The following is a 27,734-nucleotide window of genomic DNA, read 5'->3' on the forward strand; positions in this document are numbered from 1 at the left end:
ACTTAGTGTCGACATTTGCATTGTATCAATTGATATTACATTGAATAAGCTGTTCAAAAGGGCGCACAATGCACGCAAAGCTTCGTGCTGTTGGAAGGAACTGACACGCTGGCAATGAATGAATGAATGAATGAATGAATGAATGAATGAATGAATGAATGAATGAATGAATGAATGAATGAATGAATGAATGACACTGATTCCTTATGCGCGAGCTATTCCCCTCTATGTAAGCTTCCCGCCAACGTCACACGCGCAAGAGTCGTGGTCAGGAATATTAATTATTTCAGCCTCTACCGGGTTGCGGATATTGGTCAAGGTTCAGGCGTCCTGCATTTCTGCCCCCGCACCTACAACGAAAGAGCCTGGGAAGCAGCCACTGCTGCTTGAAAGCGACCAACTCGCAACGCTGTCTTACAAAGCGCCGAGACACGCATGCAGCGATGCCTCCCTTGAAAACGATCCGGACAATCGTTTGTTCCATGTCGACGCGTTGTGTGATACGCGCTTCCGCGGAATCGATTTGCGGCGCAGTGCAGTCGCGCGGAATCGAGCGACGATTCGCTGGTCGTCCGCTGAATGCGATTAGTCGCGCGCTGGCATGCACGGCGCTTTCAATGCACTGTCGCCTCTGCCTCCGCCGCTGTAGCGCATAAGCGCGAACGCGCGAAGTTTGACGAAACGAAACAAGCCCGCGTGAAGGGCGCGCATCCGCCGTAAATCACGTTTTGACATATGCGGGTTGCCTTGCGGCTGCCGCATTGCCAGCTCTCTTTTGATATGATACAACAGCGTAAAGTTACTTGCGCGACGTTGCGTCTCTAAACGCGACAGCCTTGGAGGATGGCGGTGGGATGTGATTTTACATTTGCGAAACTTGGAGAGAGAGAGAGAGAGAGAGAGAGAGAGAGAGAGAGAGAGAGAGAGAGAGAGAGAGAGAGAGAGAGAGTGCGTGTAATCCTTTACTTTGTTTTGGAAGTAACTGCGCCAGGTTTGACCAAAGTATTACTCAAGAGTATTGAGTCACAGCTAATCTTTCAAAAGTACCAACTTGCTTACATGCTGCCCTTACAAAATATGCGTCCGCGTTTTTCGGCCGAAATTGTGTTACAATGTTGGAACCGTCGTGAGAACTAGTTTCCTTTAATGCACCTGCATTTTCAGAGTACAGGCTGGCCAAAGAAGGTAATTTATTTTGGTCGACTAACTTTTGCCAAGTAGGAAGGTTATCGAATTATCGAACGAAGGCTATCAAACGTTGCCTTTAGCGAGGCATAGAAAGCTTCATTTTAAAAGAACAACCTGACTTTTTGCAACGTCAGGTTTGTAGCTCAGCACGCTGCTTCGGCCGGCTAAAAAAAAAATTAGCAGTGGCTTAGCTCGGCTATGCCAGGATATATGTAGCGTGAGGTAACGTTCGGCTGGTTATTCTTACGGTGCCTGGTTGCCTAGGATTACCTAGGCCTAGGAATCATGCTAGGAATCATGTTGCCTAGGAATCATGCTTACTGCTGCTAAAACGATTTCCAATCCAATCCAATCCAGTCACGGTGGCGGCGGCTCCGGCGCGCCAGCTGTGCGCCGTGAGACGTCACTGCTCCTCGCGCATGCGCAGCACGGCTCTCCAGGAGCCACGCGAAACTGCTCAACCTAGGCCAGTGTAGCTCACGCTACAATAGAAAAATATAATGGCTGCTAAGGGACGCCTGTAACTACACTATACTTGAGGGATTGCCTCCTATTTCGCAGAGTTGGGCGGCGGTAGTGTCGTAGGTGGTACATATGTGTATACATGCTCGTTCGGAGCTGAAGCGGTTTACGCCACCGATTTAATGTGTAAGGTGTATATGAAGCGAAGTGCATATGTTTTTGTGTTAATTTACGCGAAGGTGTAGGTAGACTTCCTGCGCATGAAAATGTTGTACTTCGTGATATGGCAGTTGAGTTGTGGGCAATAAAAGGCATCGCGACTAGCTTCGCCAGGCAATTTTTTGCCTTTTCAACATTCCCTGCAGACAACTGTTTGTATGCTTGTTACGGTGTTCGTTGGATTGCTTACTCAGGCAACACCCGCGTTGTAAAGTTTTCGGTTCTCTGAAATAACTAAACGAAACCCAACAAACGAAGAGGACCTATAGGTTCGGAGTGACGTAGCCAGAAATAATGCTCGGTGGATGTTATGCATCAGCAGTAAAAAAAAAAAAATGCCGGGCCATATCCCCTAACGTGAAACCTGGGGAGGGGCAAGGCATGCAGTGTATAAGTGCATTCAAAGATTGTAAGTCTCTCTCTTGCCACAGGGAGCGCGCTGATTGGGTGCCAGAGAAGCGCCAGTGGGAGGAGCAATTACGCGCTTACTGAAGCAGTGGCGCCCTCTCTTGCGTTGAACCGGATTTAAGCATTTAAATGAGACAGACTGGCCGTAAGTTGTCTTCGGGTCACACGACGCAGCATGCTAAGAAGTATGCTTTACAGGACATAACCTGGCGTTTGAAACCAGTTTCGAGACAGTATTTAACAAATTTCTGTTATTAATGGAAATGCATCCTGATTATTCCTGTATTTTAGTCATTTTAAATCATGTTAGTTTATTTTGAACCGGTTTTATGTATTATCCACTTGTTTTTTGACCATTCTCGGACACTTGTATTACCGTGACGACATGAGACGCCGACAGCCCGACCCCCTAACGTGCTTCGCCACTAAAATTTATGCAATACGCAGTATCACACGAAATTCTCCGGCTGTGCGGACCGTGCCATCTATTCAATTTCACTTTCCTGCAAAAAAGTTTACATCGGCCAAACGGGCCGCTGTATTAATGACATTCGCAAACACCGCGCGTGCCACAACAATGGAAGGGGTAGTAACTTGGCGGAACATGTGCGCCAGTGCCCTTGCACCCCAGATCTGAATAGCGTGTCCAAAGTGGGGCGTGGTGTGACGAAGCAGGAGCGAGAGATAATCGAAGCCTTCATGATGTGTAAACACGGCGAAAAATGCTGTTGATGAATCCTCCGTGGTAATCAAATCTTACTACCGGTGTACAAGACGTGTGAGAATGGTATTGTGATTTGCATTGACTGTTCGTTTGCGAAGTGGCCTGGAATAATCTGCGCGTGCGCAATCAAAGAAAAAAAAGAATTTAATTAGGGGAGTATCGTTTCAAAAAAATCAGTTGTAGGTCCAGTGCCGTCCGTGTCTGTATTCTCCCTTTCTGTAGCGTCTTACCACTGGTTCACACTTCAAAAACCGAGAACTAACTGACCCAGCTTTCTACCTTAGTTGACTACGCAGCCTCGGAGACGGCGATACGCCTTGTGCAGAGGTAATAAAGAAAAAAAGACAAAGAACAAGAAAAGAAGGAAACGGCAACAATAAACGGCAGCCAAAAAATTAGGCAGTGGATAATCGATGCATTCCTACATCTTTTTTTAACAATCTTGCTTCTTCCTACCATTTATACGACCAAGACAAAAGTTATTCGAAGATGAAAGGCAGACCTACGAGTACACACACACTCACGCAAAGCAAAAACACTATTTGACGGCACAGACGAAATAAATTTAATAGGGACGGCAACGTATGCGCAAGGGTTTGAGGGCCGTGATTTGTGGGTGAATGAGGAATTTTCTAGAACCATTTATGGCGCGTGTCGTAGACGGCGTGAATTGGGGTTAGGTTAGACAGCTACCCGATGAACTTGGTCGCATTTTCTTCCCAACATGATGACTTTTAATACAGTTAATATAGTTAAAACGTTGATACAGTTTTCATTTATGAGCCATACAGCGCCACCGCAGTTCAATATTAAGCGCACTGCAGCCTTAGAAAAGTATAAAAGCGAAATAAGAGGTGCAGATTATCAGCTTCGTAAGCCTGGTGGGAGAGGGCATTCAACGAAGCAAGCAGAAACGCCGAAATTTTTCGCTTCAGAACTATCAAATCACTAAACGGAATTTGCGTGGAAATAAAAAAAACCGATAGAGAAGGTTCCCTGCTGTGACATTGGCTTGAGACACGATTTTTGCTCTTGGTTTTCACTCTACGAGGTCATGACTTTAATCGCCATTGGCATTTACTGTATGCCTTATTTAATTTTAAGCGAACAATACAAGAACAGTTGTGAACGTAAATTGCGCGCATTATAGGACGCTTAAGCCGACAAAATAATCCGAAAACTCCCCGACAACAAAAAGCCCGTTACAAATAACGTTACGCTCAAGACTAAGTGACTTTTTGCAAGTCGTTTTGAGCTTTTGTTACCGACAAGCTATTTACGTAACGGCGTACAAGGAACAAACACTGGCCGACCGAAAACTGCGCCGTCTTCCGTCGCCGACGTCAAAATAGCTGAGCCGAAAAAGCCGGTGTCTACCGAGCCTGACGCGTCCGCCTCGCCACGAGCAAAATCCAAAGCGCGATATGTCGGGTGGAGTGGGTTTTGGGCGGAGCGCTTCCAGACTCTTCAATCCACGTAAAGCGCTTTTGCCACACACGAAAAGAAAGTTCTGCCAAAAAAAAAACATAAGAAAGGAAAGCAAGAGCAGGAAACACGCTCCTATGCAGACCGCGGCAAAAGAAAGGCGAGAGGTGGCGGCAGAGGGGTCGGTTGTCATGGCAACGGGCTGCGTACACAAAACGCTCCTCTGAGCATGTGGGTGCCGTCGTGGTGCCGGCTTCTCCCTTTGCTCGCACGATGTCAGTGGTGTGTATGTCGTAGCCCCCTTTTTTTAGAATAGGCCACCCTCGCATGGCTGCCTCGTTGCCATTAGCGAGACGCGTCTAATTGTTACCTCCCGTGCTCTTTTTTGCTGCCTCCGCTTTTTCGATGCTCTCTTTCTCTTTTTGGCGGCAGCAGTGCGTGGGAACGAAGCGATGCAGGAACCACGGAAAAATCCCGCTACGCGCCGGCTACTCGGAAAGCGGGCAACGACAGTGCTGTAGGCAAGCGAGATGTGACGACCATCCGTGACGACCTGCGATGTATCGTCCGTGTCACGGTGTCGTAGTTGCGAAAGTTACCTAGAGGAACCGGTGATGTAGGACGTGGTGGCTCCCGTTTTGCCGCGACTCGAAGATTTTGATCGGCTAGACTGGACAGGTGTTTTTTAGTGATCTGTTCCGACGGACGTTAGAGGACTACTCGTCTTCCTGCCTCACCTCGCCTTGCCGTAGATCGTCGGTGAATGTCGGTTGACTTCCGGACAGCGTCGTCTTGCTTTTGTGCTACCACCTGCTAGTAAGGCTCGCCGTACGGATCTGGATGCTGTATAAACACTGTGGATAATTGAGGAAGAAGACTGACACCACAAAATTTCGCAAGTTGTAGGTATCTGTTCAGCAAAAGAAGTAGCGGTTGTGTTCCCGTCGTGACTCTGTAAGGCCCTGGCAAGACAAGGAAGATGTGCGAATCGGCATCTTTCGTGTAACTGGCGATGGCATGCTGATCCGACAGTTCAAGTCTACCGAACGTAAATATGTCACTGCGGTTTGACGGATGGTGTACCTAGCAGAGCCTATGCTTAATATGCACAATACTTGTGCACATGACGGGCACAAGCGACTGATGCCGTAACTCTCCATCTATCGAAACACTGCGCAAATGCGCTGATGTCACCTATACGCAAGGACCAGCCCGCGCCAATGGGCAACATGTCGTGTAAATTGCAGTGCTTGCGACCGTGCCTTCTTCGTCGTTATCAGAAGACGCCATCACGAACCACACAGGATTAGAGACGTCCTCCCGGGTGCCTGCTTCTGAGTACTTCGCAAGAAGTGAACTCCTTTTTCTCCTTATGATCTACTAAGTGGAACTCCCTACCACAGAAACTGTTCTTAGAAGCTCGCAACCAGTAGCCTGCTTGAACGGTCCGCCCACGACGATCTCCAGACGTAAGACCGTACCGCTTCACTGCGTTCAAAATCCAAGGTAAGTAAATTAAAGCCCTACAAAGGGGAAAATAGCGGTTTTGGTGACTCCTAAACAGGCCTAGACAGATTTCAATTTCTTATTTTTAGTCCCGAGGAAAGGTCTGTCAACTGTGGTGCAGAAAGAAAGGAATCGCGATGCTTCCAGGAACGATCGAACGGCGACGTCTAGCGCCGATGAATCCCCTCTTTGGTAAACAGTTTCAGCGAAAGCTCTCGTCAATAGTAGAAAGATGGAGCGTTTCTCTTGGGGATGGGTACTCTTTCTACGACGTCGTAAGCTTCGTGACTTCGACTCGGATGGCCGCATACTGAGCTTTAAAACCAGTCGTCTTACATCACACTCCCAACAACACAGAAGGAAAATGAAGTTGTAATTGCAGGTTAGTACAGCGTTTCCAGGTCTTGCCAGCTACAGCGCTGAAATATATCCCCCTGTGAAAGCGATTCATTGCAAGATATCCGAAAGGGTCCTGTATAGTTTCACCTTCATTGAATTCTTTATCGGCGTCGCACCGCTGTGTCAGGCGCTCGAACGTTATCCCGGCTTTAATTCACGATTACGAGAGTGCTTCATTGTTTTCGAAACAACAATGTCGCCTGCAGCGCGGTGTTAAAATCCTTCTTGCAGCACGTCGCGGGATTGTAGTTCGTGCATCGGGCCGTACCTTTTACACACGTTCACTTTGTTCCTTCCTTTGTCTTTTTGCAACGGGCGGCATATGCTGCTCAACTTTGGAGGTTAATGAGGTCGAAGGTCACCTTGATTCGCACATTTCCTTCTTACGGCGCAGCTACTCACGCCTCTTCGTCTCTAGCGCCGTTCACGAGCAATAACGTCATTGTACGGGTAATCCATAGCTTTCGCTGCCACACAACGTGTGCGGCCGGAAAGGCCAGGTGCACCGCGAAGATTAATTATAACACCGGGGAAAATGGCTCATGTGATGTTATCGCCTGCGCGGGTGCGCACGCCTCGGCGTGGTTTTATACGCTTGTGAATTGGTCATTGTTTTCACACCTTTATTGATATGGTTCAGGATGGGCGAGTTGGTTCATGGCTAACAAAGAGGGGAACAGCGCAAAACGGACGATGTGTACGGACAAGACTTGTACTCTCAGCGCTTATGGTCGTCTTTCTTCTTCGTCTTGTGCATCGTCCATTTTGGGCGGTTCCCCTCTTTCTTAACCTTTATTGAAGAAGGGCAAATGGGGAGAGGTTGGGGGAGTGGCGGGTTGTGAACTCCATGACCGTCCGGTCATTGTAGATCCAGATTGCACTGTTAGTGCAAGGCCACTCTTTGTTAACAGAATAAAGTCCCATTAGAGGTGACGGGTCTTTGTCTAATGAAGTCTTATTACTGGTGTGTGAACTTGGCGGTTCCGTGTTGGTTAGGATGAAAGTTGCACACTGGGTTGGACTGACCAGTTTAAAACGAGGTGGTGGAGGTCAGCTTGTGTGGAGACTTGACCACATGAGTATCATCTTGTTAAAAAAGTCAGATCCACCTGCGAATAGTTTATGAGTGTAGGCTGCAGGTGTTAGCAATGTACTTATAACCCAAAATTTCCTAGAACGTGGCACTAAATTGAGGCTTTATACATACCCTTCGTGGTCAGTCTTGGTACCACTTCTCTATGGTTTTCTTAACAGAGAAGCTGTTGAACAAATCGTAATTTTTGGTGTCCGCAGTTAAAAATACCAATAAATTGCCGCGGGGGTGCACGTGAGCGCGGGTCTCGCGGCGACTATCCGGAAGTTAACAAAACCAAGAAAATGCGCAGCGCTCGTGTGTGCGTGCCTTGCGATGGCCGCCCACCATCACCTGCATACGTTTGTCAAGCCAAGAATACCCACTTAAGGAGATTGGCCAAGAAGCGTAAATGTTTCAATGTTTGCGCGTAATCTCTCTAGAAGAAAGCTCAATCAAGTTGTTTCCCTAATATTTGTCCAGTAACAGCTGCTTGCATTGGGATTTATAGTAACGGTTTCGCCAATGCTCCCACGTGTAAACGGACCAGGCATGTAACACGCGCTATCTTAAAACCAGAAATGTTCAGGCGAATATGAAGAAATAATGCCACTTTTGCACGATAGCTCCGCCCTTGTTAGTTTACCCAGCAGTACGTTTAACACATGACTGTTACAGGTGCTGCTGTTGTTAACTGAGAAAGCTTTTCACGCAAATATAAAAATTGGTAAGAAACAATAACTCGGTTTCACGGACCGCAACCACACGTGGGCTTTAAGACGCGTCCTACTGAAAGGCTACGGCTTAAGTTAGGCTCCCTGAATTTATCTAACCAGCGCGGACACTTTAGAATCAGAAATTCAAGCATGGATGGAAGAAAATGAAATACTTGGGGAACTGCACAATGGATTTAGAAAAGACAGGCGATTGGATGATAATTTGTTCGTGATAACGCGATGCATTGAAATTGCAAAAGCGCAGAATAGACCACTATGGATTACGTTCTTGGAAATTGAAGGGGCATATGACAACGTAAACAGAGAACTGATGTGGAGAATGCTGATACTCCAGGGATTAGATGACGAGTTAATACAGTTTCTTATAGCAATCTATGAAGACAATAGAGTGCACCTTACATGGGAAGGACAGAAATGCGCCCAGCAGGTCAACAGCCATCGGGGACTGAAACAAGGATGCACCTTGAGCCCAATACTGTTTATGCTTTACATGGCAGGGTTAGAAAAGAAACTGGAAGAAAGCCAAGTAGGGTTCAGCCTAACCCATCTGCTGCAAGGCGAAGTTGCACAATAGCTAAAACGGAAGATTGGGCGAGTTGGTACTTGTTCATATTAACAGCGCTACCGACAACAGCGTACAACAGCGTATTCCGGGGATGTTATACGCAGACCAGATTGTTCTTTTATCTGATAACCAGACCGACATGCAACGGCTAATAAATAGTTCACACTAAACTTATTGCACACCCTTTTTGGCCTAAAAGGGTGTAAAAATCTTGTCCCATGGCTAACGCCCTTAGGAGGTGTTTTGGCGAAAAAAGGGTGTACGGATGAAAAAAGGGTGTAAGAACAAAAAAAGGTGTTGAGCTCAACACCCTTAAAAAAGGGTGTTGAGCATCCTCACACCTTTTTTAAGGTGATGGCATGCGCATGCACTAAACTTTCTTACACCCTTTTTGGCCAAAAAGAGTATAAGCATTTTGTCCCATGGTGAACACCTTTAAACAGTGTTCTGGCGAAAAAAAAGGTGTACGGCTGAAAAAAAGGTGTTTGTGTGAACACCCTAAAATAAGGACGTGACCATGGCAGCAGCTACGCGTGGCAGTGTGAATCGGCGGAGCGCGCAGCAGTCAACACAAACAGTGTAATACGCACAAGTTACAGTCGGAACACAAATTAATTGAGCAAGAAAACCTACGGGATGCAAGCGGTACAGGGAGTGCATACTCACTTAGTAATACATGTGCTTTCCTTGCTTTTATATCCAGCAGAGGAAAGCCCCCCGATTAAGTGGCTGGGCTTGTCGCAAAAAACAGATATGTCAGCACTAATTTTGGAACTATGCATATGAAAATATACAAATCAACACGCGCATTTGCAAAATATTTTTAATCACGAGGTAGTTGTTGTGTTCCATAACTTATAGAATTTTATTAAATACCAAACAAATCTTTCCCGCCACCTCAACACCCTTCAAGAAGGGTGTTCATTATTTCAACACCCTTATTCCCAGAAGAGTGCAAAGCTACAAATTAGGGTGTTCGAAACTGCGAAAAAGGGCGTAAGAAAAAGGGTGTAAGAAACGACTGTCGACTAAGAAAAAAGGTGAAGAGACCTCCAAATCTGGAGGCATTTTGCACCTGTTTACACGGGTGGACCGAACATTTTCTACAAGCGGGGGTGTTTTCTACCCCACGGTGTTTAAAGCAAGATGAATTGGCATAATTTATTACCAGTGAAGCTGTTTAAGCTTGAGCTAGTTTCGTTGGCGTTAGCAAGAAAATACAAAGAAAAAGAAGTGTGGCACCTGTAAAAGGTGCACCACTGTAGATAGGGTATTGTAACAGGAAAGTCAGCTTTCGAGCTTGTTAGAGTGTGAGCACAAAGGGCGTATGCGTGTGCGCATCTCTTACTATACCATTTCAAAGGTACTAGTCTTCTTTTGGATTCTAAACGTCAAAAAATTGGGGCAGCTTGCAACAATGGCGCAAAGCTGGAAAAACAGCATAGCTGGGGGCCGACCTAGCTTGTTTCCCCCTTGGATCCCTTGGCAGTGGGAGGGAGGGGGGGTGGACACACACACACTGGAACAGCCTTGTAAAATCCGGTTAAACTTGGCCTCACCCCTCAGCGGTCATCCTAGCTTAGCAAGGACATTGCAAAAATCAGCAAACAAAACAAAACTTAGCAACAACGGAAGAAACTAGGTCGACTCCCAGCTCCGCGGTTCTTTTTTTTTCAACTGAACACCTATTTCCCGCCGTTTCAACAACCTACATTAAGCCAAGCGTGTTGCAGTAGGCAAAAAACCTTTTCGCCACATGACTATAGACTTTTTAATTTTGAAGGTACAAATTTGTGTTTCACGTGCCAAAGATAAACTTGGGGCATGAGGTGCACCGCATATGGAAACAAGGGATCAGTGCATACGAGCAATTTTTTTTTTTTGCGTTTGAAAATTTCTTGCGAGTATAGGAGTATATGAGGGGATGTCTTTCTTCTTCTTTACAGTGCTGTTATGCATCCAAACATGGCCTTATTCAATGAACAGCTGAACACCTTTTCTACACCCTTTCAACACCCTAAGAGAAACCAAGGGTGTTGAAGTTTATCAACACCTTTTTTTCTCCACAAAAAGGGTATAGAGCTAGGAAAAGGGGGTTGAGATTTAAGAAAAAGGGTGTAAGGGCCTCCCAACACCCTTTTTCAACTTATGCTGCGCCCTTTTTGGCTAAAAGGGTGTAACAAATTTAGTGTGTAGCGGCCAGGAAGCCACCGACCTCGGGTTCAATTTTAGCGCGGAAAAATCGGGAATAATGGATTTCAATGACGGTACCACTGACGCAGTGTCTATCCAGCAAGGCGAACTACCCATAGGAAGGAATCTAAATATTTGGGAGTGTGGATAAACGAAGGGGATAACTACATAAGAACTCACGAGGGGCAACTTAAGGTTAAGGGAAAGCGAAACGCAGCTCTAATGAAACCTAGAGCTCTGTGGTGGTATAACAAATATGAAGTAGTGAGAGGATTGTGGAAACGAGTATAGGTTCCGGGTCTCACATTTGCGAATCCTGTACTTTGCTTGAAATCAGACGTTCTATCAGGCCTTGAAGTGAACCAGAGAACGGTAGATCGTTTGACCTTAGGAGCGCATGGAAAAACAACTAGCGAAGCAGTACAGGGAGATATGGGCTGGGCGTCATTTGAATTTCGAGAAGCACAGAGTAAATTATGTTTTGAGATGAGGTTGAGAGCAATGGATCAACGTAGGTGGGCAGCTAAGGTTTTTAGGTACCTATACTTGGAAAGCGTGGACACGCAGTGGTTAAGAAAGACTAGAAGGCTAACGATGAAATACGGAAAGTACAGTGGAGAATCCAAAACAGCCAAGGTAACCAAAAAAGGGGCAAGGCAGATTGAAACGAATAAATGGAGAAAAAAAAAGGAAGCCAAAACGTCGTTAGAGATGTACAGGGCTGAGAAATTGAACATCAGAACGGAAAATTTCTACGATAATTCCCAGGGCAGTGCTTTGCTTTTTGAGGCTAGAGCAGGTTGCTTGCGATCTAAGCGCTTTGTGGGGAAGTATTCCCAAAATGATGGGGTATGCGTGGTCTGCGGAAAAGAAACAGAAACTATGCGGCACTTAGTGTTAGAATGTAAGGGTATCCATCGAAATCTACATGAAGGGAATATTGGGATTTCAGAAGCCATAGGATTTAAGGGTATCAGGGAGGGAGGTAACTTCAAGGCTGTCGAGGGGAAGAAAAGAAGATTAGAATGCTGGTGGACGAAAAGCAGAGAGGGGAATATAGCCTAGGACAGTTACCACCTGGAACAGGGAAAAGAAAGTATTTCGGGCCTAATAAGCTTTTTGTGCCTGCCCTGAGCAGCGCTGGTATTAAACCCATAGTGTAAAACATAAGTATATTAGCCCTTTTCGGTAAGATGACATGTTATCGCCCCGCTGTAAAGGGGAAACCAATAGCAATCATCACCAATCATCATCATGCTTGTATTTCTCTGCATTCAAGAAAAATGTTCGTGGCTTCCTGATGCTACATGCCCCACGAGGCATCTAAGAATGCATTATGGAAGCGTATTCGCATCTTTCTGTTTCATGGGAGTCAACCGAAATCCGTAGTGGGTCATGCATAATCGTAAAGTGCGCATGTCTTTGTCTAGCCGACCATTGTCCCAACGCACTCGCCGTGGTAGCTGAGTGGCTAAGGCGTTGCGCTGCTGAGCACGGGGATGCGGGTTCGAGTCCCAGCCACGCCTAAGGCTTTTCTGGTGGAGGCGAAAAGCACAAACGCCCGTATGTACGAGATTTCGGTCCACGTTAAACATCCTCAGGTGGTCAAAATTATTCCGGAGCCGTCCACCGGCACGCTTCATCGCCTGCGTAGCGTGGGCGCGTTAAACTTTACAATCAATCAATCAATCAATCAATCAATCAATCAATCAATCAATCAATCAATCAATCAATCAATCAATCAGTCAATCAATCAATCAATCAATCAATCGATCAATCAATCAATCAATTGTCACAACGCGGCAGCCGGCCTACCATAAAGCATGTGCCATGCTGGCCGGATCTTTTCATGAACTGCGTGCGTGCACGAAGGGGGCTGTCTCTGCATCTAGCATCTTGTTCAGCCTTCATGTTTAGGTGGATGAATCAGAATCTCAATCAATACCTCCAGCGACACTGTTAACGCGGCTGATTTATCGAGGCTAAAAAATCTTCGGGTGCAAACGTACGAGGTGCGTTGCGAAAAAAATTGGACAAGCCGAAACAGTAGATTAAGGGTTAAGTGAACATTGCGAATGAGATGGCAGGCTCTCTTTACCAAACTCTGTTATCAACGATGGTTATAAAATCCTTGTAGCGAACATATTGCACTGCAATTAGGAGCAACCCCAGACCTCATTAATGGGCTAGAGTCGCACTGTTTGTCGGAATTAACCGGACAAATCGCTGGACCAACTAAGAACGGCCAGTCTCTACCATCCACCGAATCAAGAAAGAGCTCTCAATCTGTGAATATACCCGGTGTCAGGTCCCGGTAAGCTACAAAGGCCATGTTCTCCGCTGGACAGGCAACTGGTGGACCGTACAACTAACACAAGGGACAGGAGGGCCTGGGAATATAAGGAGGACGGAAGGATGGGACACACGAAAGGAATCTAGCACTGAAATTTACGAATTAAAAAAAACTGAATTCAACTGCCTCCTGCGAGTTTGGATGATTACCAGAGGCGAAGAGCCATTGTCATTTAGTATGGACGCTCACAGTGGTCTTCTTGTCGCTATGGTATTATACGCTGACGGTCGTACTCGCATTTGCAACAGACACAACCTCCGATAACCTCAAATCGACGCACATATGTCGTAGGGTGGTCGGTTGGACCGGAGAGGTGTGTCGCGAAAGCCAAATGTCTCTAAGCCAAATTTGAAAGTGCAGCCACGTCACAATAGCTCCCAATCCCCTGAAATGTTGTCTGATATTTAGGCTCATTAAGGGCATCACTCCACTACGTTCATTCTTGTTTAGACTTTGCCACTTCGCCATCTGAATCGCACGCAGGAAAGCTTCGCGTTTCAACCATCGTTTTCGCTAGAAAAAGGGGTGTATACCTTTTTGTGCCGCAGATTTTCTGTACCTGATAACGCGTTAAATGAAACATAGGGATCTATGGTTTTCGTTTTGAATATAACGCCCATATTATTACCGCAGCTGGTCTCCGCTGAACCAGCTACGGGACTGTCGAAACCGACCTTAAGAGAAAAAAAAAACACCAAACTTAAAAAATATATTATAAACCAAAACCCACCCACTAATAATAAAACCGCGTTAACGTCCAAAATTATTCCACAAAACTACCCGAAACCGACATAAGAAATACCAAACAACTAAAGCGCCCCAAAACACGGACTCAAACTGACCGAAAGAAAATAAAGCCACTATAAATACGTTTTATAATGAACAAAGATGACATGAATGTACTACACGAGTGATAAAAAGACATGTATAGAAAACAATCTACAATGGCCGCGTATCTGCTCGCTTCTTTGCAAATGACGTCGACGGACGATAGCGTTCTGCGGGTCCTGCCACGTACCTGCCTCTCCTCCCTCCCCTGCCCACCTCTCACCCTCTTCTCTTCCCGCCTCGCTCCGTCCATGATTAATGTGGCGGAAGTTTGCCGTACTTAATTCCTTTTCCCCGCTGACTGACGGAATAAACTTTATTGAAGTAAAGATGGAGGAAAGGGGAAGGGGAGAAAAAGATGGGAGAATCATAGGTGGAACCCTTTGTCCAGGGCTTCAGTGGCTTCTGCTCCCGTCTTCGCCCGGCTGATTAGGTCCTTTTGGATCTGTAAGTCGGGGCTGGTGAGGGCGGAACCGCGGCACCTTTTTCGTACCTTTTTGGTGCAAATAACAAAGTGCCATTTTGTGAGCCATGATCTACAAAGCGCGGAAAAAGACCAGGGATGAGAAGAAGACTACAAACAAGCACTGGCTTCCAACTAATTTTAAAGAAAAGAAACACACACATAAATATTCATTCTATCACAATGGCATGGCAGATACCGCAGCTGCATCACAGCCACGTGCACAAAACTGCTTTAAACCCCCTGTCGGCAGACATGGAAACAAGTGGCAAGGAAAATAAGACAAAACAAACATCCAAGGGAAAGTTCACAATTCGATAGCCAAGTAAGTGATCTCATTTATTGAGAACAGAATGGACGGGGCACTTATGTACACTTATCTCCTTCGCTAATTATCACAGCTGCCTCGATAATCACTCGGGTAAGTGCATGACCATCACGGCTGGCAACAAGACACTCGTCAAAGAACACGAACGAAAATGCCGGCTGATATTCCCCTCAAAACTGCCCCGAACATTGTAATCATGCTCCCGCAACCTGTCATTCAGACAGCGGCCCGTCTGTCATACGTAGTTCTTACCGCATGAAAGGGTGATCTCGCAGGTAACTCCTTCCACACACCAAACAAAACTTTTGCGGCGATTTACGGGGCAAACACTAACCGCTTTAGAATTGGGCCTATTTATTTTACACAGTGTTGTGCTGTGTAGCTCATGGATGTGTAACTAGCCTCTAACTAGCTCAGTCTAGCCTGTAACTAGCTCATTCGGGTAACTAGCCGGAACCCCCACGATTTTAGGTGCCATTTTGAATTTTGGTTAGAACACTGTTATTAACTCGTTTTTTAACCACCAAAAAATTAGGCTTACGTGTATTTTTAATTAAAAGAACACCGCTGGTATCGGTTATGTGTTTGTCCTAAAATACGGCTTGTTTTGTTTTGCCGAGCAATGTTGGCGAATATGAACTACACGTCCTGTAGCTTGAAAAAGTTTTGCCTCTATAAAGTTCTTATTCGAGAATTCTGATAATTTTTGGCCGGGTGGCTATTTCGACGGGCAGACACCAGACTGAACAAAATTTCCGTGTTTATATTTCCCAACAAAGTCTCTCGTCTTTAAAAAGGATAACCGGAGCATATGGAATTTGAAATCGACTTCACTATATCTTCCCAGAAGCGCAACCTCTACAGCACGACACCAGCCTTGCCAGCTACATAGACATTCAAAAGCACCTCCACATTGCGCAATGTGTCACGTGCACTTAGGGAGACTACTTGCATCGATGGAATATCAAATGCGCATGCGCCACTTCGGTTAAAGGGAGAGGGAAATGAATTCACGACAACCCCAACGAGGACCAAAAAATAAATAAAAGTTCTTTGTCTACACTCGGAACCGCGTCGCGGAAGGGAAACAGACTTCCCGGTGTCTTATGCCGCGTGCTCACCATCGAACTCGTCGTCTGTGGGAAGCATGACGTAGACCGACGTATGCTTTTGCAAGACGAGAAGAAGCACCGAGGGGGCAGGGGAAGTGGCAGGTGTGCCAAGACATGCAGCATCGCGGTCCCCTGTTCCCTCACCCATGAAAAGGCCAAAGTCAGAACAAACAAGTCATTCCCTGTGGGGGTTACCGCTCACCTTATAGATTGCCTGTGAATCGCGCTTCGCTTGCGAGCATGTGCCCAACCGCTTAGCGATACTGCTCGGCAGCCGTCACGTGATCCCCAACCAGCCGTTGGCAGTGTGCGAATCACGCAGGATAAGCGCTGGAAATCGCTGTCAAAGGTGCGGAAATTAACTCATTGGTTTCGACTTTACCTCAACTTTCGATTTCGTCGCAAGGACAAGCAGACCACCTACTTCTTGGAAAGAAGAACATCGACCATGGGTTGTTCAGAAATTTTCAGAGCGAAGCTGTATAGATATATACCCTTCGGCCGTTGGTGATGTCTGTCTGTCTATACGCGTCACAGCGACACGAAATATTTTCTTCTGCAATTACTCGCGATTTCTCTGTAGCGATCAACCTAATGTAGTTACCTTAGGAAAAAATCACGCCATATCCACGGAATGAATGATGATAAGTGGGGCGAAGCTCGAGAGGGGGAGATCGGTAACCGTAACTCTCCCGTGAAAGATCGCCCATTACATCATTAAGAAAGACGTAAGACTGTGTGCGTACATTGTACAAATCAACTTTTATTTTGTTCTTTTATTTTGTTCTTGTTCGTTTGTTGTTTCGTTTCTTCGTTTGTTCTTTTCATTTCGTCGTTGTCATAACTGGATTGCGAGGTCCCTTCATTACGACGCGTTTAATGCTCCCAGGCCCAGACCTGGTGAAAGACCCCGCGCCATCGAGGACTACCCCGCACCTCCACCACAATTTGTCACGTAGGATGGGACACAACGGTAAAGAAAGAACTTTTATTTAGGGCGAACTTGTGCCCGAACAAGACGAGAGGAAACGAGCAAAGGTCCTTGCGTCTCGTTCGATCTCCGAGAACGACTGCCTGCGTTCGTGGCGTGATCTCAATACCTCGGTAAACGAGCAGCTGCGGACCAATTCAACAACCACGTATACACAGATGCAGCAGTAACAGACACAGCAGCAAGCATAGCGTATGCTGACCTCAAAAGAAAATTGCAGTACCAGCAGTGCATCCCCCTTATGGAACCCATCTGGGCTGAACTCACCGCCATCGCAACCGCCATTGACCACACATCCAGCCCCACGAAGCACACGTACATATACACTGACTCAAAAAGCGCCTGTCACCAACTTCTAAGCATGGAACTGCCACAAGCCATAGCTACGGCCATCAACAACAGCATCAAGGGATCCGTAACAGTGAACTGGATACCTGGGCACGAAGGAATGGCAGGCAACGAAAAAGCTAATCAGCTGGCCCGAGAAGCCGCAGCCCGGGCTCCTGCCAACTTCGAACCAACTCAAACGCTCATGGTCCCAACAGTACCTAAATTGAAGGACTACTCCACGGGAAGGAGGGAACTGCCACAGCTCTCTGACACGCTCACAAGACACCAAGCAACCCTAATAATACAAGCTCAAACGGACACCTTGGACACTCCAGCTAGACTACACAAGATATGGGGAGATCCTGACACACCACCCCTTACTTGCTCTACCTGTAACGTCATACTCGACCAAGATCACATACTCTGGAACTGCACAACCATACACAACACTACAAACACACCCAACAAAGGATGGCTGACCGCAACAAGCACCACCGAAGAACAAAGGCAACTGGCGGCGTACATCAGGCAGCGGCTTGAAGACGGAATGTGAGGACTAAACAGGCCTACGTGCATATTTTTAATAAAAGCTTTTCTCTCTCTCTCTCTCTCTCTCTCTCTCTTGCGTGATCTCCCCCTCGCAGTGCACGTGCGCTCGCGCCTCCGTTGGCGAACACAGACAAGCTCGCGCTCCCGGTGCCGAGTTTGCGCTGCCGGTTGCAGCCGGTTCTTGCGCGTGCAACGCGGCCCACTTTGCGACATCTCCGAAAGCATGCGGCGGTCGCGTACCACGAGACACAAGGGATGCACAGACCCATGACTTAAGGAGCTTCGCCCCTAAAAAATCCTACCGAAATTGTCCGCCAGGACGACTCTATTGTCCGCTGAATTTAATTTACTCTTCATTATTACTTAGTTTGCAGTGAAGTTCCAGAAGTTACAGAATTCCCGGCTGCCGCCAATACATGGACTTCTGCACGTGAGCGGTATGATTGCAGAAAGCGGCTGTAACTCTTCTTTTAGCGGCATTATTCCCAAGCAAGTTATATGGCAATTGACTGCCAAGACGACTCTAAGGTTACGCCGAGTTTCACCTACTTTTGCAAATACGTAGTTCGCAGTGGAGTTGTAAATATCGCGTAATTCCCGTCTGCTTCCATTACATGACCTTCTACGGGAGGGATAGAGACCGTCCCTTGCTTGTCCCCTAGAATAAAGCTCTAGTTCTTCCAAGTTTCATTCCGCTAATTAAGTAGGCAGTATGCTCAATCGCAACTTGCTAACAAAACGTGTTTTGTTTCGTGCATATACGAGCTTACTGAGGTAGAACACGCCACATCTTCCGTACTCGTACGTATTCACAGAGTGGAAGAACTACCGTATTTACCCGATTCTCACGCGCACTTTTTTTCCGAAAAAATAGGCCGAAAAATCGCATGCGCGTTAGAATCGGATACAAAACCGAAACTGCCGAAACAGCGGAAATTTCGTCCCACCCATCGCCATCGCCATCTCAAAATGGCGCTGAATCTTTTAGCAACGATTTTTCGGACGCAGCAAGCTTAGGCGCCTGGGCTTTTGTATCGGCGTTCACACAAAACGTCAAATCGTTTTACTTGCGCGCTTGATAACAGCAATGGCAGCAGCGGCTACCACGCGTTCACAACGAGCGGTTGGCTGAAGCGTGCACCTCTGGAGAAGCTCTCGGGATGGGCGTGCGAGGCGTGGGCCATGATCCCATCGACCATGGTTGAACGTTCGTTCAGAAGTGTGGCAACGCGAACGCGCTTGAAGGCACCGAGGCCGAGATGTGGTCAGCGGAGAGCGACGAGGAGCGAGATGAGTGAGATTATTTCGGGAAATAAATCGCCCCTTTCTCTCGCATTCGTTTGTCTGGGTCACAAAGTCCCGTGCGGTTACAATCGGAGGTGCAAGTTTTTTCGGTTTTTTTTTGCCAGGAAAATCGGGTGCGTGTTAGAATCGGGGGCGTGTTAGAATCGGGTAAATACGTAGACAATTTTTAAGTGCCGAGCACTCTGGGGGCCCGGCTTGCCGTCGCAGCTCGTCCGGCGTCACGCACTCAAACAGAGCCCGGAATCACGGCGTCACCCACCCAAACAGAGGCTTCGTAAGGAAATCCCCTTACACTTGTCGCGGTAAAACCTACGCCCCTTGCGTTATGAACCCGATGTCAATCTCATTCGCCACAGAGACACACGGTACTCAACACGGCAAAGTGTTCGGGGTGATCTTTACGCTGCACCGTGGCCACAGACACTGCCGTTGTCCGGCGAAAATACTCACACAATAATATGAAGTAAGGAAAGATCATAAATTAACATATTAATTACCCTAACTCAATAAAAACTCAATCTAATATCTCTTTTTTGATTCTTTCAGTGGCTGCAGCGCCCTCCCTTGACTACGTTCGGTATCAATGCCAGGCTGATACTGAAACTAGTCATGAGAGGGCGCCACAGCCCCTCTTGACGAACCCCGCACTTCGCGACAGCTCTCACGTTAAATAGCACTGCTTTAATTTCTTTCAGCTGTGTGGACCTTAAGAAAAATCCGGAGAACCGAAGTCGTGGCAATACATCGACACGACAGCATGTTTCCACTGCGGTTACCTCTCTGCGCCAGCATATCTTTTGCCACACCCTGCATTGCAGGTACCGGTGCCACCATATTTCTGTACAAAAACTGAGTTTGTGAAAGCGAGACGTTAGGGTGTTTTACAGCACAGATGCAGAATTTCAGAACACTCTTCTCGTTGTACGAACAATTTCACGGATGTTGTCGAGTGTTATGCAAAGAACTTTCGCACAACAAGTGTTTAAGGCGATAAGGGGATAATACCGTATTTGCGAGATAATTAACTAAGTCCACCAGGTTTCGGAGAGATGGGAACATGCAGGGGCAACTCTGTGTGCAGCAAATTTTGACGATACGTTACACGTCTAGGGCATTATGCAAAACATTCTGGCAACGTTCCTGTTAATGCGAAAACCATATACAACGTGAGAATCATCTCGTTTACGAAATGATTGCACTTGGTAAGGTAACGGTGCAAACATTCAGCGAAAATGGAGGCGCCGCACATTTCATGTCATGCTGCCAAAATCACTTGCGCATAATCGTTCAATCAGCTTCGAAATGAGAACTAGAAAGCTGTCACAGCCAGGGCGTGTCTTCTGGAATGGTCCGACGTCGAAAAATGAAAACGCGACCGTGCAACCCCTTTATTTGTTCTCGAAATTTAGGTTTACGGGAAAGTAATCTTTGGATCGTTTGCTGGAAAGCCCGATGATCTCAGCTGCGGAGTTACACAAAGGGACATTATGCCTCGGCCGAAATGATATTGCGTTTATAGAGCGATTCCACTAGGTCGCTGAAAAGTTTCCGTTCAGTGAAATCGTGCGTGTGGCCAGTTCCAGAACTTCATAATATTTTAAATCTGGGCAATAGCGCGAGAAAAGACATGGACGAAAAAAACAGACCGGACGAGTGCTGAGCGCTCGTCCTGTCCGTTTCCTTCGTCCACGTCTTTTTTCACGCTGTTGCCCAGAATGACGCCATATTAACTTGCCCAGCTTACCACTCTGCTATAATATTATAATCCCTTTCGAAATGAAAACTGAGCATCTGCTATAGCCAGGACGTGGGTTCTGGACTGGCCCAAGTCGGGAAATGCAAACTCGACATTTCATGCCTTCTGTTAGTTGCGCTAAATTGAGGATAATAGGAATAGAGGTTCCGAAAGCACGGTTTGCAAGGTTTCCTGGGAAGCCCGATGACCGCAGGGAAGGAGTTACGTCACAGGGCATTATACCTTGGCCGCCTGGGGCCGATCAATGGACGGGCGAATTGAACCACGACGGGCGGCCTGGTTTGATTGTTGCACGGGGCAACCATGCCCCGAATGGACACGGGAAGCGTTCCCTGAATTCCAATTCCGCCTATCCACCCGCTTTCTTGGCCTCTCGCACGGGAGGTGGTTGGCATTTAACTCGGCTAAACCTGCTTCCGTCAACCACCGAGTTCGGGGTGAAACCAAAGCCCTTGCTTTGCACTGGGAACAAATTTGTTTTCAAATCAAGCACCTCGAAAAAAGCTGGGTGTATTATACATTTTCAAGCACGAAGAAAGCGCAAAAAAATTAAGACGCACGAAATGAAGGTGGAGGTTGACTGCCGTTTTTCGCAAGTCGAAATTCCCTGCATTCGCCAGAGCATTAAACCTCATGATTTCCCTCCATCTATGCACTCTCTCTCTTTCTCTTTCGCAGTTAGATAAAGATTTATTTATGCTTAAATATTTAGGCGAGAGATCCGAAGTCTTCTGCATTCTAGCCAGAGCCACACTCTAAGATATCAACGGAAGCTTCGTTTTAATCAGAAATTTTGTGGAAATCGAGGCAGAAAATTGATTGTCGCCTTGATCGCAGCTCGTATGAGGAATTCTTATCCGCTGAGGGCCCACACGGAAATATTAGTGCGCAAGCACTACGAAGGCCGACAGCAAGAGCCTGGGCTCGTACCCTGAAGCCTATCATAGTTTTACATAGCTGCCTTAGGGCATTAGACAACGCTTTATAAAACGGCTGATTGTAACCGCTGATGCCCATAAATGCGCGTAAATACTCCCGAAAGGGAAGAGGGCGTGGCCGCGCCGGTAGCTTAATTCGTCAAGCATGGCGTGCGTAATCTGTATTTCGGGAGTTCGAATCCCCCCCATACAGGGCGCATTTTTCTTTCCACTTCCTATATTCTGCAGCTGTCACGAATTCATATCGCCCCTCGAAAAACGAGACAAAAGACTTCCGTAGTGAACTTTGTGATATTCTAGATTGCTGGCATTGCTTTTGGCATTCATTCCACGAGACCCTAATTCCCAATCATAATGAGCTATATACATACATATACCGTGGACTCGCGTTAAGATGAACTCGGTTAAGACGAAAACATTTTTTTCCATCTTGTAACGTCCGCAATGAAAAAAACCTCCGCTTAAGACGAATTTCTGATAATCGGAACAAATTTGTACGGTCCCTTCCACTTCGTCTTAGCGGGAGTATAGGAACAACGAGCGTAGAGACAATTTTTTTCGCGAACGGCGCGGCTATTCGCGACGTGCTTCACCTATAGGCGCCTGTGGTTCATACAGCGTGGCGGGTTCAGTGGCCTCACTGACCTACAGGCGGAACCAGAGAAGCGCATCGCAGACCGTGGGTCACAAATCGATTGCATGCAGTGTCTCCCCCCTCCGTCTCCCACTCCGGCTACGACCGGTGAGGCCGGCATTGCCCGCTCTCGCCGCTGGATCGTTTTTCTTGCACGCACACCACCCTTAATGTGTGTCCCGTTATGGGCCCATATGGGAGGGTCGTTGAGCGAACTGGAGTGCTTCGCACCTCGGGTCATCTGGAGTCGTTTGGGCGCCAACCGCACGTTCTCGATGTGGGCTTCACAGGCATTTAGTTGTAACAGGGAGATTCACTGGCAGCACGGATTCATGGAAGCTGTTCGCATCGAAAAGAAATTCGTGGACGATCACTCAAGGCGATACGCCAACAGCTGTTGGCGTGCAGCTGAATCTTGCAATGACAGTATTCTATACGGTACTTCCTAAAGTTTTCCCTTCAAATCGAGGAGAAAAAATTGGCCGCGTATCTGCTCCTTACGTTGCAAATGTCGTCAAAAGACGATAGTCTTTGTAGACATTTGCCAAGGAAATGCCCCCCTTCGCTTTCCGGCTCACCTCTCATGTTGTTCCTGTTTCGTCGCGCTCATCCCTAGGTAAACACACTAAAGGTTTGCTCAAGGCGATTTGAATTTACCGCGTTCCACTGCTACAGGCCTGGTTCCTCGATGCCAGCGCTGCCGTACGGCGGAGATGCGCGTGAATGGAGGCGGCCGACTACAAGGTTTATAGAACCGCGTGGCCGTGCTCCACGTGCGTTCCAAGCAGAACGTGGAACCTAGCTAGTGGAACTTTTCGTTGCTGTTGCCGCGTGATTTTTCACCGTCGGACAGACAGACAGACAGACAGACAGACAGACAGACAGACAGACAGACAGACAGACAGACAGACAGACAGACAGACAGACAGACAGACGAATTGAACTTCTTGCATTTACCTTGCTCAAGAAGCCCTTTAAACAGAAAAAAATATCAGGTCCGACGAAACGGTGTTATTCCTTTTCCAGGAGGATGTAAACATAGGGCAGTGGGTTTTTGATACCACCGGCACACGCAGAAGTTTAATTTGGGGATGCACTCAATCTGAAAACGCCCGTGTGTACGAGATTTCGGCGCACGTTAAAGATCCCCAGGTGGTCAAAATTAATCCGGAGCCCTCCACTACGGCGCGCCTCATCGCCTGCGTTGCGTCGGCGCGTTAAATCCTACAATCAATCAATCAATCAACTCAATCTGTATATGCTTTCAGCATATATATATTTAAGCCAACCTGACAGCGGCAGATGAACGGGTGATGTGAGCAGAAGAGAGAAAAACATGGCTTTCTGTTTTTATGGAGTTTCGCGAACGACTGTTTATGTGTTTTCGATAACATAACCTATTTAACTTCCAATTCGTTTTCATTTGCGGCTATTACCTAATCTTTGCTACGAAATCTAAGGCGTGTCGCCATCCGTATAACGGTGGCTCGTGGTTTTTTGTAGTCTTTCGTGTATAGTCGAAAAGCATTTGCATAGTGTACTGATTTCCTCCTATACTCGCGGGAAATGCGCTGTTGTCATACACCACCACCATAGCAGGCGAATTAACGACGCCCCTCGAGTGATCTTACGTTCTCACGTCCTTGGCATAGAAAATTGGCGCGCTGTTTTTTCGTCATTGACCGTTATGCAATGGCCTGCGGTTCACTTGACGCATCTCCCCCGGCACTCCCCTTTTGCGCGTTTATATTCATGAGTCGTTAATCGCATGCGACTTCTCGGTCAGATCGCACTCTTTCCTCTGGAACTAAGGCGTACGCGTCTTTATCTTTACAGAACATAAATCCAATTGCGCTCCGACGATGTTGTAAACCTCTAAGGGTTTCGGGGCCGCACCTGTACTTGTGGGAGGGAGTTATTGCGCAGACATTACCTCTAATATATGGGCATCGCGCTGGCTGCGGTGAATGGACGCGGCACCGATGCGCCAAGTTACATAATCTTTCTCCAACGTTATCCAAGCGGCGATGTTGGCCTTGATGGCTTTTAAGGCCTCCAGGAGTCGTCGGCCTGGCCATTTCGATTCGGTGCATATAGATATGCACAGAGAATGTATGCATACCTGTCTACCGCTTGTTGAACACCGACTGGCAAAAATAGTCTATGTTTTTGTCTCCAAACCATGTTGTTATCAAATATAGTAACATGTAAAAAAGTTCTTGAAAAACAGCTACTTCGCTTTATCTTTGACTCAACACTGATCAGAAACTCAGAAAAGAATAGATAAACAGCTTGAGCATGTGACCTGTACCCTGCTTAAGACATTGCAATGACTTATTGGTCATTGGATGAAAAAAAAAAATTCCTTTAATAGGCCTAAAACTCGACTATGTAATTATTGCCCCAATTAAAAAACAAAAAACTATTTTCAGAAATACCTCAATGCATTAGTCAGAACTTTAACATCATTAGAAGGCGGTTTGAAGAAGCCCCGTCAATTCAGTTAGTATATCACCACAGGAGTTACAGCGTGCACGTCAAATGAATTGGCTACCCACACTGCACATGCAATGCACCTTTTCGAACGTATAAAATATTTAGCTGCAGCGGTTCATATCGTTTTTATGTTTCATGACTTGCTTGAGCTAACCTAAATATATAAACGGGAACAATAGGTAGAATTGTAGTAGCTGATATGCAAACCTTGGCGCAGTAATTTTAGTACGTTGAGGTTCCCCTGCTCTCGTTTCTGCAGCTTGAATAGATTGGAAATATTACGCTGCTAATATATCTCGGCAGTAACTTTCCCGGGAATATATAAAATCAGATTAAGTTACACGGAGAATGAGAAATCGAATCTTTAGCGAACTTTCACTAAGGCCCGGCTACCACATTCTGTGTCCCTGGGCCGGCCGCTGGCCGCAAAACTAAAACTGAGGGACGTATTACGTCCTTGGAACTCTTCCAAATGTGCCGTTCGTGCAACGAAAGCCTTATTGGCATACCTTAAAGACACAAGTCTTGATCAGACTTTGTAATTAGTTAAAATCATATGTATTCCTCTTCATCATTATAATCATCATCGTCATCGCATTAATCTGGCGTATCAAGCCAGGCATCTTAGCTGGGCTGACATCGCCAGTTTTCATTAAAGATTGTTCTCTCTCTATCTCTCTCTCTCTCTCTCACCTAAAGCCAACGTTTCCAACTTTATTTGTACAACACCGGTAAGAGTAAAAAAAAACACATGCAGGTATCTCCAACAAGAAACGACTCTGATCAATTTGTTGCTTAAAGGAGCCATGAAGACAAAATACAAGTTAGGTTTATTAGAAAGATTGCTTTGTCCCGATAACAATGATACCAATATCATCGCAATCTTCGAACAAATAACGGAGATATTAAAGAAAACGTGTGAAACAGTCGCGAACCCCTAGCCAATTTCCCGCAACTTTTCTATGACGTCACGAAACCTTGCTTGTGCGATTGGCGGCCGCATGCCTCACCTGTCGCTACGACGCATGACTGGACGTCTGTAATGGGGCCTCTAGTTCCATTTGACCGCATTACTTGAATGCTAACGTGCAGTTAACGCACTGAAAATTATGCTTTATTGTTGGCCCGTATGACGTCATTCTTGCTCATAACACGTTACCGTGGCGCGAAATTTGAAAGCTTTTACATACTTCTTGCTTTTTTTTTCGTTAAAAAAACATCTTTTGTGGCTGTAATGGAGCTGAGTGAGATACTGAATTCTAGTTATTTCAAATTAAACGAAGTTGTATTTTCTCTTCATGGCTCCTTTAAACGTATATTGCCGTGATGTAGTCCCTTTTCTCGAAGTAAAGCACAGGTAGGTTTTAAGAATATTGAGCGAAATGTTACTTTTATTAAGTCAAGCTGCGTGCATGCCAAAAAGTTACCTCGACTTTTTAGTGCTTCGTTCGTCTATTTGAATAATTACGATAGCTAAGATCATGCTGCCGCCGTACATCAGCACCTGCAGGCATTTTAGGATAGACAGAAAACTAGTTAAACGTAACCAGAAAAATACGGAAATTGAAATGCGGCACTAGGGCACCTTTGTCGGTTTAGTGTAGTTTATAGTTTTACAGCCCGAGACTACGCCACTTTAAGTTGTAGCACTCGATGAAGGCGAAAAACTAACACGCCTGTGTGTCCAGATTTCTGTGCACGTTAAAGAACCCATGGTGATCGGAATTAATCAGGAGCTCTTCTATACAGTGCACCTCGTAGCCCAGGTGTGAAGCCTCGGTGGTCAAAACACCAAGGAAGGCAGTTGGATTAGTCGGTATTTAAATTTCGTTGTATGTTAATGTATTAAATCGTTCGACGATGCGTCGTCCGGCCAGCGGTCACACTTTAAAGGAGCACTGATACCAATTTTCGGCGTTAATATAATTGCACAGTTCGCTTCCTTCACTCAACGGAATACCCTGGCTGAAATATGAGCGGCCTGCGACGCGAAGAACATAGTTCAATTGGATCGCATTTATCGCGCCGACGGAGCAGCGCGCGGAGCGGCACTCAGCAAATGGACATCAGCGTGACATCACTCCAGGAGATGAAAAAGAAGTGACGCGACAGCGCTCGCCAAAAACTTGTGACATCACTTCACGCGCGCGGCCCCACGAGCGGCGAGCGGGCGCAACACCCTCTCAAGCGGGCGCCGGTGACGTCCGCACAAAGCGGTGAGGTCAAACCGGGAGGCTGTCATATGCGCCGTTCGGGATGAAAGCGCGGGAATTTGAAACAAACTATTTTCAGGCCGTTCAATGTAATTAACTATCGCGCGCTGAAGTATTTGAAGTGCTGTTTCAGGTTCGCCAGACCATTAAGCATCCATAAAAGCAACAAAAGTGTAACATACAATTTTCGTGTCAGTGCTCCACCTCCACCGGGTATCGCAAGCCTTGAGGGATGCAGTCGGGAGAGGAGCCAGCACCAAGTTGAATAGGAACGGGCTCAGCACGCTCCCTTGGGGCACCCCGGAGCAGACGTCTCGAGGACTGCTGGGGCATCAAAACTGGAGATGCTGACGTTGCGAAAACCGTACTGGTTCTTGTTCACCATGCCTGCAGCAAGGGGCCGTATGTATCATTAAGCACCTTCATTGGTCAGTGACCACGATTTTTTTTTTATTTTTGAAAGACAGGGTTGTCGGTTAATAAACACAACTTTAACAGGCCGCCTACATTTAGCCATATCTCCACTGGCTGACTGAGTGA

At 46.6% G+C, this 27,734-nt stretch overlaps 1 protein-coding gene across 1 annotated transcript in view; it reads left to right on the top strand.

The window, feature by feature from the left end:
- The first annotated feature begins 4,701 nt into the window (after window positions 1-4,701).
- LOC144150271 (uncharacterized) overlaps window positions 4,702-27,734 on the top strand; it is a 139,297-nt gene continuing 116,264 nt past the window's right edge. The window contains exon 1 of the mRNA XM_077682133.1: window positions 4,702-5,932. The gene's annotated coding sequence lies outside the window, so the exon portion shown is untranslated. The remainder of the gene's footprint in view (window positions 5,933-27,734) is intronic.

This window comes from Haemaphysalis longicornis, unplaced genomic scaffold (genome assembly GCF_048455015.1).
Source record: "Haemaphysalis longicornis isolate Haplotype H1 unplaced genomic scaffold, Haemaphysalis longicornis Haplotype H1 scaffold_8, whole genome shotgun sequence".
NCBI lineage: Eukaryota > Metazoa > Arthropoda > Arachnida > Ixodida > Ixodidae > Haemaphysalis > Haemaphysalis longicornis.